Source organism: Ursus maritimus, unplaced genomic scaffold, assembly GCF_017311325.1.
Source record: "Ursus maritimus isolate PB19 unplaced genomic scaffold, ASM1731132v1 scaffold_18, whole genome shotgun sequence".
Taxonomy (NCBI): Eukaryota; Metazoa; Chordata; class Mammalia; order Carnivora; family Ursidae; genus Ursus; species Ursus maritimus.
The window spans coordinates 25,038,826-25,052,047 of record NW_024424230.1 but is presented as its reverse complement, the minus strand read 5'-3'; the positions used below and the strand labels follow the sequence as shown (position 1 = coordinate 25,052,047).

The window sequence follows — 13,222 nt, the reverse complement described above, 5'->3', positions numbered from 1 at the left end:
TCCGGAGACATGAAAATAATCAGTTAATTCTCATTCAGTATAAGTGCAAGAAAAATGTAGGTACATGTATGTAAGTTTGGGCTGAAACCATCATGGGCCCTTGTCATCAGGATTCCGATCATTAATTTGGGGGGTGGGTCGGTTGGCCTTCATGGTGGAGTAATGAAGTGGTATCTTTAGTCCCTTCCAGCCATGATCTTTGCACATGCACAGAGGACTTGACTTTTTCAAATTAATCTTGGAAGCAAGGACAAACATAATCCCAGTTTGTCACGGAGCCGGATCCTACAGGTATTGTTTCGGTACATAAGCCACAGGGGTAACCACCAGGAAGGGAGGGTGGTCCTGGCCATCATACGGAGAAGGCCAGGGGCTGGGTGTGGCTTCTGGTGCCACATTCCCATTTCCCAGGCCTGCTCTGTATATTTCAGCTTGAGTGCCTGCTTTTCCCTCTGAGGTGCCATGACACCAACCACCATGAGTGTCCTCCCTGGCTCTGTCTATGGGTGCCCTCTGGTGGCCTGTCCCTGGAAAGTCTTGGCACCTGTTACACAAGGAAAACGGGCTGGCAGGAAGGGGGAAGGTATGAGAATCAGGGGCAGAGATTTCTACAAGGCTCCTCCTTTGCCAATGCAAACTCATACCCCGCTCTGGGGATCCTGGCATGCATCCAGAGTTTGCAGGGGGATCGTTTTCATCCCGAATCTGATCCCCTTCCTTCTTTTAATTGGGGTAATTCATATCGTCAAACTGCCCAAGAGACACGGCATTCTGGACTGTTTATGGCAGAGAAGGCACCAAGATCTTCTAAAGGCCTCAAGGATGAAATTTGCAGCTGCAAATTTTCCTTGTGGGGGTGGTTTCTCCTTTGCATCTACCCACCTCCCACCCCCTCCTGTTCCTTCACTGTCTCCCACAGCTCGGGCCTCAATGGAAAAGGACAGTTACCCTTCTTCAGTGGGAAAGGACAGTCTTCTTCTATGTGTGAAATGTACTACGAAAGCCCTTTCTGGTGAGCATGCCTGTTTCAACTGATCAGTTGCTCTGGTGAATTTTTTCTGCTCCCCACCCTCCACGGAAGCTGTCCACATGTTTCCCTTCCCGACCAGAGGGCAGGATCTGCGGCCCGTTCCTCCAGGCTACGCTGCTGCCGTCGGCACCTCTGGCGATGCGAGGCCTTGGCTGGGCCGTGCTGCTGGGAAAACTCAGCTTCTGTTCCAGGCCCCCTGGGCTTTTTTCAAGGCTGTTCCCCACCCTTGAGCCCACTTTTGCAGCCTCATGACGCACCCTCCACCATCCAAAAATCTATGGGCACTAACATTCAAGTGCCTCTCCCAGGGTGACTTGCCTTTTCCAACCTATGTTTCTTTTGGAAAAGGACTTGGTTCTAGGAGTCAAAGATCTGATTTCCATTTGCATCCTGCCACTGATGGCCACGTGACCATGGACAAGCCACTTTTTCTATATATAATTAGGAGTCTAGCCAGTGGCTGTCAACTCAGCTGCAGATTAGAATCACCCAGGAAGCTTTTTGTAAGTTACCCTTTGTTGCCTGAGGCCAACCCCGGAGACTTGGATGCATCTGGTGGAGCGCAGGACCCCGCCACGAGTACTTTCTATGAACTCTCTATATCGTTCTCACGCACAGTCAGGTTGAGCTCGGGGGCCTCCATCCGGCAGGTGGGTCAGAGGTTGGGGTAGGCGGGGAAGGGGGAAGTCTCTGAGAGCCCCTGGGGCACTGTCCCTACTATGGCCCTGCTGGGTGGGCTGTCAGCCCTGGATCCAGGAAACACATGTGGAAAGCCGTCTGGAGCCAAGAGAAAAGCACAGGACAGCAAGGGTTGAAGTAATTAAGGAAACGTCTCTTTATAAAGCCTCTGAGCAGAGCCCTTTCCGGCCTCCGGAACAGCAGCATGGCCCTCATCGGATCTCGGACGATGTAGCAACAGCCAACACCACGTTTTGCAGCCAGTCCGTCCTCTCACCAATGATCGGGCTTAGCACCAAAGCACAGGACCTGAGTCCAGACAAGTCTGGAGCTGGCTCGGCCCTGGAAACACCATGTTAACCCGTCCTGGGTCCCCCTCCCCCACCTTCACATCCCCACATTTCCAAAAGCCTTAACAAGGCCCTGTAGCACATTGACTGCCTGCATAGACTCTGGATGCAGGCTCCCTGGGTTCAAACCCCAGCTCTGATGAGCTGTGTAACCTCAGACAAGTTACTTAACCCCCCTCACCCCGTGCCTCATTTTCTTATCTGTAAAATGGGGATAATAATCGTGTCCACCTGGCAGGTGGGTCAGAGGTTGGGGTAGGCGGGGCACCTGAGCAGTGTGGGCACATAGAATTTGCTCGATAAACGTCTCCTCTCCGTCGTCAGGAAAAACCTCACACTGTAGTGGAATGGGAATGCGAAGACCTGGCTTTCCATCCCAGTTTCACCATTATCCAGCTGTGTGTTCTGGGATAGATGACGTCCTTTCTCTGTGCCAAACACCCTCTATTCCAAGATGAAGGGTAGGACTAATTCCCTTACTCTAAAATCCTCCATGGAGCCCTACTAACCTCATGAAAAAGTCCCAGGTCCCTCACTTAGCCTGAAGTGCCCTTGATGCCCCTCAGCCCCTGCCATCCTTCTCTCTAGCCGAGATTCACGCAACGCCCGAGGTTGTCATGGCTAATGAGTGTCTCTAAGGCATCATCATGGGTCCCTCTTCTGCTCAGAGCCTTCCCATGGCTCCTTGTGCCATTACGGTAAACGCAAAGGCCCTTTGCACCGCCTGCATGGCCCCACAATCTGCCCTCAGCACCTACCACTGCCCCTCTCCACCCCTGCCTGCACCCAGCTTTCTGGCCTCTTGGCTGTTCCCAAGATGCTAGCATCCCCTACCTCAGGGCCTTGACACTTGCCAGTTCCTCTGCCTGGAAGCTTCGCTCAGAGATCCAACTGGCTCAGGCTCACCTTCCTGGGTCTCTGTTCAAGCGTCCAGAGACACTGTAATAAATGATAAATAATGAAGTCAGGGCTTGATGACATAAGATGCAGGCAAGGAGCACACACATAAAATAGGACACAGCAAACCGGAGACGGAGTATGTGACCACAGCAGAAACAACTGATTTAACTCTAGGAGACAATCGGGGTGCTTCTACAGCCCCGGGGGGCGGGGGGTTTAAGGTTGGGCTGCCATCATGCTGAAAGCTTTGGGCCGAGAGAGAGGCCTTCCCTCCCCACCCCACCTGCAATAGCACGCTGCCCCATCTCCCCACTGTGCGTTTCTCCACAGTCTGATGTCCCTGACTCTATATTAGTTTACAGTCTGTCTTCCCTTCTGCAAGGGAAGCTCCAAGAAAGCAAGAGCTTGGTGTGGCTGCTGCTCGGTCCCCAGCTCTTACTCTCACGCTGGGCACATAGTAGGTGTGCATCGAACGACGAAGGATGCCCGCTGCCTGCCGGAGGGAGCTGTGTTATTGCAAAGAACCTCCAGGAAAAACATACCCTCACCTAAAAGAATGAACCTCGTCTATAGGTGATGTCACGCATAGAAGCAGATAGGTGGGAAGATATTTTAGGAGCAGCAGGAACATTCTTTGCAGAGGTCTTCAGACCGGGACCCTGGGGCAATACCTCCCACTGATAAAGCTCAGGGCAGGAGAGCTTGGAAGACCTTTTAGCTCAGGCCCCGTCTCCCTGGAGAGCTCAAGCCTGAGTTCAGGCCTCCTGGCTTGACCTGTTCCAAAGGCCTCGACAAAGGAGTCAGCATTGAGGCTCGCCACCTCCACCTCTGCCCCTCAGTATGCCTCTGGGCACCTGGGAAGCCGCAGGTGGCTGGCGGCCACCTGGGCTCTCCTGCGGGGGGGCAGGACCCTTCTTTTACTTCTTGCTTCTACACCCTTCCACACCGCATGACTGGAACATGTGATGGCTTCCAAAACGAAGCCACGTGGTTTGATGGCAGATCTTGGGGATGGGAGGGGGGGATGCTGTCCTTTAATTGTCCTCACGGCTGTTCTGAAAATAGTCCTTTTTATTCAAAGCTTAATTCAGTTAATGTTCCCAATATAAATGACTAATCTAAAGCGTAAGCGAATTCTCTCGCAGGCTGTGGTGACAATGTTCGTCTGCTCTATTTAAAGACCCTTCCTGGGCAGAGCCTAGGCTGTTCCCTGAACCTACTTAAAAGGCCCCATCCCTGGGCACCACACTGATTTCCCTCGGGCACTATGTGTCCCGGAAAGGGCATCAAGAGGCAGCGGGGAGCAGCTGCCCACCCATGCAAGCTCGCACACGTGTGCCCTTTGTCCAGCCCCCAGCATCAAGCTGGTCTGGGTGGGACCAAGAAAAGCCATGATCCTCAGAGGCTTGCAGGGTTTTATGATGTAAGGGTGGGCAGGGGACACACACGTGAAACAGGACAAAGGAAGACGGAGGATAATTGTGCAATCACAGCATTAAAAATTGAGTTAACTTTATGACACAGCCCGGGAGTGCTTCTGGAGAACGACTAGGCTGGGCTGGAGTTGTTCTGGAAGACTTAAGGCCCAACTCAAAGCCCACCTTTCAAGGAAGCCCTCTCCACACCTGGGGGAGCTCTAATCCCAGTCTGCATTTCTGGTGGTGGGGGGGCTTGGGGGTGGGGAGATCGAGCCATCACCACCTCCTCTTATGATTACTTAGGTACAAGGTGAGTCCCTGCCTCTGGCTGGGGGTGGAAGCCTGCCTATCTGCGTGCTCCGTTGCTCCCCGAACTTCCCTTCACTGTGCCCCTGAGCACAGGGTCGTGGGATTGGCTAGTTACACGTCTGTGTCTGTCACTGGGCTTAACTCACTGGAAAGGGAGGACCCACATCAGTCTAGTTCTGGCCCTATGCCCTGAGCCTGATGTGGTGCCCAGATCCTGATGGGCCCTCTGTCAGTACTTGTTGAATGGAGGAATCTGCCCTACTAGAATGCCCTACTAGAATCTTACACACAGTTGACACTCTATTTGCTGAATGAATGAATGAATAAATGAATGAATGAATGAATGAATGAATGAAAGGTAAACTGCATAGCAGAGGTAGGACTCGAACTGGGCCTCCAAGGATGAAGCAATCCAGAAAGTCCCCAGAAGAGTGCCCATGGTTAAGGTCCCTTCAGACTCCCAACTGTGGCCCAGCTGTGGCCCAACTCCCCAACTTCTCCCATAGTAGATCTGGTTAACAATGAGAAAATCCACCCAGAAGTGTAATAGACGAAGCATGCTTCCCGCCTTGATTCTGGGTCTGGCATCAGCCGTATACACACCCAGGGCTTGCCTTACACCCTCAGGGCCCAGCACAGTGCCTGGCACATGGTAGACTCCTCATGAGTATGCATTGAATGGGATAGAATATCTCCAACCCATTAAGTAATCCCACAGCCCACTACACTCGGATATCCAAAACTCTGGATTTAGGGGAAATGTGTGCAGAGATGGAAACCCAAGCTTCCCATCTGCTGGGCAAGATTCTATAACCTAAGATTCTACAAAAATAAAAGGATTCTAAATCTCAGATAGGCACCATGCCTTGTCAAGTACAAGCTACACCATTTGTTCTGAAGGCCTGCCATACGCCAGATCTAGAGGCCAGAGCTGTCCCCGTGCAGCTGAGCCACAAGGAGCCCCGTCCAGCCGCTCATGGTTGACACATGACCCAAGCCAGGATGGATGAACAGAGTGGTGCCTGGGGGGTAGACAGTGTCCGAAAGAAAGGAGGCACATAATTCAGAGCATGGAAGGAGGTGTCTGGAGGCCCCACAAGACTCATCTATCTTGGTAAACAGTGGGTCACCCTGGTACCCCAGATTGTAAAATCTCATTTCTCCCAGCGAATCCGATCCATGGATAGTTTGAGCTGGAATGTTCCAAATGCAAGGCAGAAACCGCAAAGGGAGATATAATGGTACCCCTCCCTCTTGTCCACACCTCTTTCCCAGTAAAAGGAGAACAGACAGAGAAAGATTGAGAGAGAGAAGACAGCAGTTAGATTTCTGCCTGCCCATCCTCCAGTGGGCACTGCAGGAAAGTTCCTTTGGGTTCACCAGGTGATGTAGGTGCTGCTGGCATGAGACCCTTTCTGGAAACTGGCTGCCAAGTCCATGCGGCCTGGGGAGCAGCTGACAACAGTCCTGGAGCAGAGTCAAGCAAACTACTCACCTCCTGTATCCCCCACGTAATTGTGGAGTCCCTGGGCAGGGTCTGGAGTGGGCACTCAGGTGGGGCCACTTTTATCACAGTCTGACGACTCTGTCCCTTCCAGGGATGCTCCAGTGGCTGCCAAGGTTTGCTGCAAAGCCGCACCCCTGCCGGCCCAGGGACAAGACGCTGCTGGCTTTCAGTCCGGGCAAGCTCTCCCCAGCCACAAGGCCCCTGTCTCTGAGGGGCGTCCAGGCTGCATCCCTGCCTCTTCCCTTAACTAGTCTGAGCCTCAGTTCCTTTGCATGTGAGAACGATAATAATGACCTCTGCTTACTGTCTGGGGCCTGCCAGTGTGAGCCAGGGAGACGTTGGGTGCAAAGTCCAGGATGAACCGCCGAGGGTTCCAGGTTAATTTATTATTATTACCTTTGCTCCGCTGACGAAGGAAGGGGCAGGGACGTGGCGTACTCAGGCCTGCAGTGATCAGGGTGAGGCCAGGCTGGGATCTGTTGTCCCTCTTTCAGCGGGTCTGCACACAGGGCCGCAGGAAACAGGCGTGGGTCCAGCACTGGCTAAGAGAGGAGAAGGGCCAAAACTCGGGATGCCCTCCAGGGCTGGCGGGGGGCCTTTCAGGAGCCTAGGCAGGTGGCTAGGGGACTATAAGGCCATAGGGACCCTCCTGCTTGCTCCCAGATTATGTCAGGATTAAAGCAGCCTCACAGAACACCTCAGGGTGTTGCCTGGAACGCTGGACAGCATGAGCTTCCCACCGAAAATTCTGTGTTTCTGCCAGACTCCCCCTTGGAGAACATCGGTGCCATCTTCAGGGGCAGGAAACAAGGCCAGGAACTCAGTACTTGGTGAGGCCCGGGGGGCTGGCACGGATTCTGCTGGGAAAGCATGCAGGAGTGGGACAAGTTTCCCCACTCTCCTGGCGATTCGGGGTCTGCGTGAACGCTGGGGGGAGAAGGGGGCAGGCAGTGGCTGCCGCCCAGGGCACAGTGCAGGGCGGGAGGAGAAGAGATTGCCGGGAGCCAGAGAAATGGGACATTCCCTTCTGTTGAGGGTCAGGAAGGCCTTTGTGGAGGAGTTGGTGTGCGTCCTAAGAGCTGGTACTGAGCAGTGGCTCAGCCCTCGGGCTTGGGGTGGGTCTTGACTCCGCCCCTCCTACGAGCAAGTAATTTTGGACTCTTCCCTCCTGCATCTTCTCCTCTGTAAGATGGGGCAAGAACAGCTGGCCAGCCAGCGGCTATGATGGTGGAATGCGATAAGCTGCACAGCACGGAGCAGGTTGTCCACGGCAAAGCACGTCAGTCCTCGTGAGCTCGCTGTGATTAAGGACCGTGGGACGCGAACTGCAGAGGGGGCCAGGAAGGAGAAGGCGCGGGAGGCCAGCGCCAATCAACTTGCCCACCGGTTAGGGTTGAGGTCCTCAAAATCTCCTGTTCAATAACCAAAGCAGTTTCTATTTAAAGTACCCTTGTAGGGGCACCTGGCTGGCTCAGTCGAAAGGGCAACTCTTGATCTCCGGATCGTGAGTTCGAGCCTCACTCCGGGTGTAAAGATCATTTAAATAAATAAAACTTAAAAAAAAATAAAATGAAGTACTCTTTTCATGTTTTGTGAAATAGAGATTCCTTTTAGAAAAGTGAAGACTGTCTCTGTGCTCCTGCTTCCCAGGGTGTGGTGTAGTTACTCCAGCCCGTACGAAGCCTGTTCTTTATCCAGGATGCTATTAGGAGCTGTGACAACCCAGGCAGATCAGATAGTTTCTACCCTCAAGGAGGCTGCAAGTAACAAGGGCAAGGGCACAGTCCTGTGGGGGGAGGGCAGCAGTGCTCAGCCCCTCCGTCAAATATCTCCAGGGCACTTAGAAGTATGGGTTCCTCCGCCCCTCCCAGACCCCATGGAGTTAGGTCCACCCACTTCTTCTGCTAAGATCGAGGGCAAATGGGCCACTGCTTCCTAAGATGGGCAGGCTACCCCCAGCTGGAAATGAGCAAGAGAGGTCTGTGAGAAAGTCCAAGACCCCAGGGCAAAACTGCCCCAAGCAGCAGTCCTTTGCTGAATTTCAAATGAACAGCCCAGCTGCAAAGAGACTGTTTGTTTTGTGCTCACAGGGAAACGGTCTGTGCGGATCTGACCTTGCCTGACTCTCACCCCTCTCGCTGTGGACCAGAACCACAGAAGACATTAACCCTCACTCCACCAGACGACTGCTCCTCGGCACAAGGCACTCAGCTCCTTGTGTGGGTGTAGCAGACGGGGTGCAGTATGGCCCAGCAGCCACTGACTGAGCCACACCCCTCTGGAGACGGCTCATCATCCTAGGGGATAGATGGTCCCATTATTCCCACTTGACAGATGAGGAAACTGAGACCCAGCCAGGTTTAGTAACCTATCCAGTGATCAGACAGCTACAATGAAGCAAGGGAGGGATGGTCATCAGAGCTGGACACCAAAGCTTGTGTTTTTAACCACTGCCTCAACCAATGCCCAGTCCCATGCTGTGTTTTAAGAAGCCCTCACGGGGGGGGGGGGCACCTGGGTGGTGCAGTCAGTTAGGCATCTGACTCTTGATTTTGGCTCAGGTCATGATCTCAGGGTGTGAGTTCAAGCCTGGCACTGGGCTCTGCACTCAGCAAGGAGTCTGCTTGGGTTTCTCTCTCCTTCTCCCTCTGCGGTCCCCCTTAAAATAAATAAATAAATCTTTAAAAAAAAAAAAAGAAGAGGAAGAAGAAGGAGGAGGAGGAGGAGGAGGAGGGGAAGGAGGAGGGGAAGGAGGGGAAGGAGGAGGGGGAGAAGAAGAAGAGGAAGAGGAAGAGGAAGAAGAAGAAGAAACTATCACGGGACTCTGATACTTTCCCTTACAACGTCTAGGTCAGAATAGCAGAAGTGTAGATTGCATACAAGAGGGCTGGTAACTCACAGCCTCAGGAGTGTATCTGGTCAGGAAATATGTTTTATTTGGCTAAAAAGTTGTTTTTAAAATTAAAAAAAAATTTTAAATTAGATATCTAGCCAGCCATGTATCCTATCCCTTACATCTGGTTCTTCCCATATTTATCCACTGCCTGGCCCCAGCAAGCATTGAACCTATGAGCCCCAGTAAAGCCCATCTCACTCTGCTCTGACTTCAGGCTGGTGCCTTGACACCTTTCTGTGTTAAAGGCACGTTGTCTTCTCTTCCTCAGAAGGTATTTTACGACGGTCTCACCTGCAGTGAGAATTCAGACTAAGGAGCCGGCTATCCTGATGGAACTCCCCCTTCCCCTGCTCCACCGACCTTGTCTCTCTCCCTACCCACCCTGCAAAGGACTCAACAGTCTTACACAGGCCAGCCTGTGTTCCCAAGGCCAGAATTCCACTGAGTGTGGGCAGCTCCAAGGGGAGCCAGGCTGTCAGCACTAATCCCACAGTCCTCACCAGATCCTGCAGGCCACAGGCCTGGCATTGACCAAGGCCCCTGGGTGCAAGGCTGGGTCACTGCCACTTGGCCCTAGGAGCGCCAATCCAAGGCAGCTCCCATCCCAGCCCCGCCCTGCCTTCAGACAGTGCCAACAGCAGCAGAGGTGAGCCCCCAGGTCCAAGACAGGGGCTAGCTGGTCCCCTGGGTGTCCTAAGGGCTATGGGCACCCCTTTGCTTACACGTTCCTGGACCCAATCTTGAGCAGCCTTGTTTCGTGACACCGGGAAACAGCTTCCTGATGGGAAAGCTGCTGTGGCGAGAAAGGGGGTGTGTGTGTGTGTTGGGGTGGGGGGGTGGGGGTAAGGAAGGGAAGAGGGAGGCAAGAAGAAAGAAAGGACAAAACAAAACAAGAGAAAACAGCCCAATTCAAAGGGCATGTGGTTTTCTTCTTGTGGTTTTGATGCAAGGGCTTGGTGGCTTAAGTAAAGCTCTGAGCCCAGATTGTGGGACAGTTAAACACTGGGCGGGGCTGGGGCGAGTCCTGAGAACAAAGAGTCTATTGAGGGTGCCCTGCCCAGGGGGGAGAGGCAGGAAGCAGGAGGGGGCCATCTCCGCTCACCTGTGGGAGCCCTCCCCGGGGCTCGGGCTTCTGGTCTACCCCAAAAGCCTCACAGGCATGACTCACACAGGAGCTCTTCTTTCTCTGAGAGGGTGGCTGCCAGATGTAAAAGGCTATACAGGGAAGTTTGAGAGAGAACGCGACCCCATATGAGCTCTGGACTTGGGTTTCAGAAGATGAAGTCTCCACAGAGAAAGCCCTGTGATGGGGATACGGGGTTCAACTCTGGTACAGTCACTCGCTGACTCAGGTTTGGATCAGGTCACTCAGAGCTCCAACCTCACAAGATTCTAGACCTTTTTTAGGGGAGCGGCCTTTCTTCCCACTTCTTGGGCTTCGCAACATGTAAACATTAGTTTATACGGTACTTATTCGCCTGGCATCTTCTAAGTGTTCTCTATTCACTCACTGAATCCCGGCAAGTCTATGAAAATAGAACCGGTGACTACTACCGTTTTACAGAAGAGGAGACTGAGGCAGATTCCAGGTGACTCCCCAGGGCACAGAGCCTGCAGCCCAATTCCTTCCTTCAGCTGCCAACTCCCTATCCCCAGCACGCACACACACCTGCAGAAACTCATATTCAACACCCCCCCCAAGGGAAGCCGGATGCCCTGGCTTCCCAACCTGGAGCGAGGCGGAAGGAATCAGGCCCACCTGGCCACTCAGCCTTCTGAGATGGAAGGACTGGGCTCTGGCCAGGGCGACAATCCTGACAAGTCAAACCCCCCCCCACCATGCAAAACAGCCTTTGAACAAAACCCCTACTATAATGACAGTGCCCAGGGATGGGAATTATCTGGTAAATTGTGTTTTCTGGATATTGGAAACCCCATTTGGCTTTCACCGTTGCTGCTGGAAACCTCTTTTAAATGTCTGCAAGAGGATAATCCCAGAACTACTACCAGCTCCACCAGGGGAGCCCATACCCCTCACCCCACTCCCAGCAGCCTTGTGCCTTCCCTCTTCACAGAGCCTGCTAAAGCCAACAGGGGCCTTGGAGGAGATCTAAGACCCCACAGAGCAGCGCAGAAAGAGAACTCTGGAGTCCCGAAGGCCAAGGATTTGGAACCCGTCACTTCGCTCTCCGAAATACCCATAAAAACACTCACCTGGGTGGTCAGCACAAAGATGAAAAGGGACTCTGCTCCTACACGCAGAGCTCCATGGCTGGCACAGAGCAGATGCTCGGTAGGTCGTGGCTCTTACCTCCGGGACCTGTAGCTCAGCTTACCGATAAACGAAAGCCAGGGAAGGGGTCCCGGACAGTGCCACCCACCCAGCATTTTGATGAGCACCTTACATGCATTTCCTTACTTACTCCGTGAAACAAGACAAAGAGTTACCTGAGACCCAGATGGGTTAGGGGACTTTCACAAGGTCACCCAGGCGAACACATGGCCAAGCTCATAGTCACACACAGGAAGAGACTGGAGGAGGGATCCAGAGACCATCTCTGCCTGTCTGGTCCCCAGCAGACCCAAAAACATGATGAAGCAATGAAAGAAGGAATAAATAAATGGGCTAGAAAGTCTGAGCGCAGAAACATCCCTGAAATCTTGTTGAAACAGTATCATTGCCAAGTCACCCAGAGCCTTGACACCGCCAGGGAGACCTGCTCTGTATTTCCTGGGACTAATATGGGTCAGAGGAGCTTTGCTGGCGAAGACTCTGATTTGGGGAGGAGCAAAGATGTTTGTAGAGCAAAGATAAATCCATAAGGCGATACTCAAACCTGATGCTTTGCAGCGAGACACGAAGCGCCCTCCAGTACCCTGGCCACACTGGGGACACAAGGAAAAGCACCGATCTTGTTTCTTATCCAGTGGAGAGGTAAGGAAGTTAGGTGTGGAAGGAGGCAGAAGCTGATCTGAGGGAGGAGAAGCGATGCCTGGCAGAGGTCTGGTCGTGTCTACGCAGTGAGCGGGTGCTGTGCCCGCAAGTAAACAAGAGTTCGGTAGACAGAGACAAAAGGGGGGGTGGGAGTGGACCCCAGGGCTGCACTGTCCCCTCTGTGGTCCCTCCTCCGCATCCCAGGAGCATTGCTCGTGGACTTCTGCAGCCCCAAGTGCCCCTCCCTGACTTGTCTAAACCCTGGGCCCCCGCACAGAAGCGAGTCAGGCTCTGAGTCAGGGAGCATTCCCAATGCCTGAGCTTCGGGTTGGAGGTGACAGCGGCAGCACAGCCCCTCCGTGAGCTGTCAGACGGAACTCAGGCAGTCATGACGGCAAGGACAACGCGACAGCATCTGGCTTGTAAAAGACAAAATGCAGGGGGGTCTAAAGAGACACAGCTGCTGTCATCCTTGACTAGACCCTGGAAGAGGAAAAGAGACACTAAAGAACATGTTGGGGATTGGGACAGCTTGGGAAAGGAGGAGGAGGCAAGTGGAGCAGGAAGGCTGGCTGGAGGCTTCCCCCACCCACCCCGGGGACAGCCCCTGGAAATGAATTTACCCGTCTGGATCCATTTCTTCTTTAGGATGTTGGGGTAATGATACTGCTGTTTTCTTTGAATTTTGAAGTTTAAATGAGATAATGTATATATGATTGTGCTTTGTAAATGGTCTGGTGGGACGCACCAACGATGATAGTGTTGTAAGTGCCTCACCAGCAAGAAGAAGGGCTGGTCAGAGGGGGTTTGGGAGGCAAATCGTAACAAAAGAAGGTTCTACACCATGCTTCATGCCTGTGCCTTGTGCTGTGACGGACGCAGTTTGATTTCTTTTTTCCTTCCTTCCCCTCCTCCCTCTCTTCTGCCTTCCATTCCTCTCTTCCTCTCTTCTTTCCTTCCTTCCTTCCTCCTTCCTTCCTTCCTCCCTCCCTCCCTCCCTCCCTTCCTTCCTTCCTTCCCTTCTTGGTGCTGTACATTCTATGGTTTTGATAAATGTATAACGACGTGTATCCATCATTACGGCATCATACACAATAGTTTCACTGCCCCATGTTCCATCTATTCACCCCTCTCTCTCCAACCCCTGGCACCTGATAGTTTAACCATTTCCATAAGTTTGGATTTTCCAAAATGTCCTG

The 13,222-nt window shown here is 52.9% G+C and overlaps 1 long non-coding RNA gene across 2 annotated transcripts; it reads right to left on the bottom strand.

The window, feature by feature from the left end:
• Positions 1-1,841: 1,841 nt before the first annotated feature.
• LOC121099765 lies at positions 1,842-12,971 on the bottom strand. Of its 2 annotated transcripts, none has more exons than XR_568885.2 (4): positions 11,537-12,971; positions 6,589-6,734; positions 2,893-2,997; positions 1,842-2,050 (listed from the first exon to the last, which is right to left on the bottom strand). It is a non-coding gene; the product is annotated as an uncharacterized LOC121099765 (long non-coding RNA). The 2 variants fall into 2 exon arrangements; XR_005835400.1 differs by lacking the exon at positions 11,537-12,971 and adding an exon at positions 6,883-8,341.
• Positions 12,972-13,222: the final 251 nt, after the last annotated feature.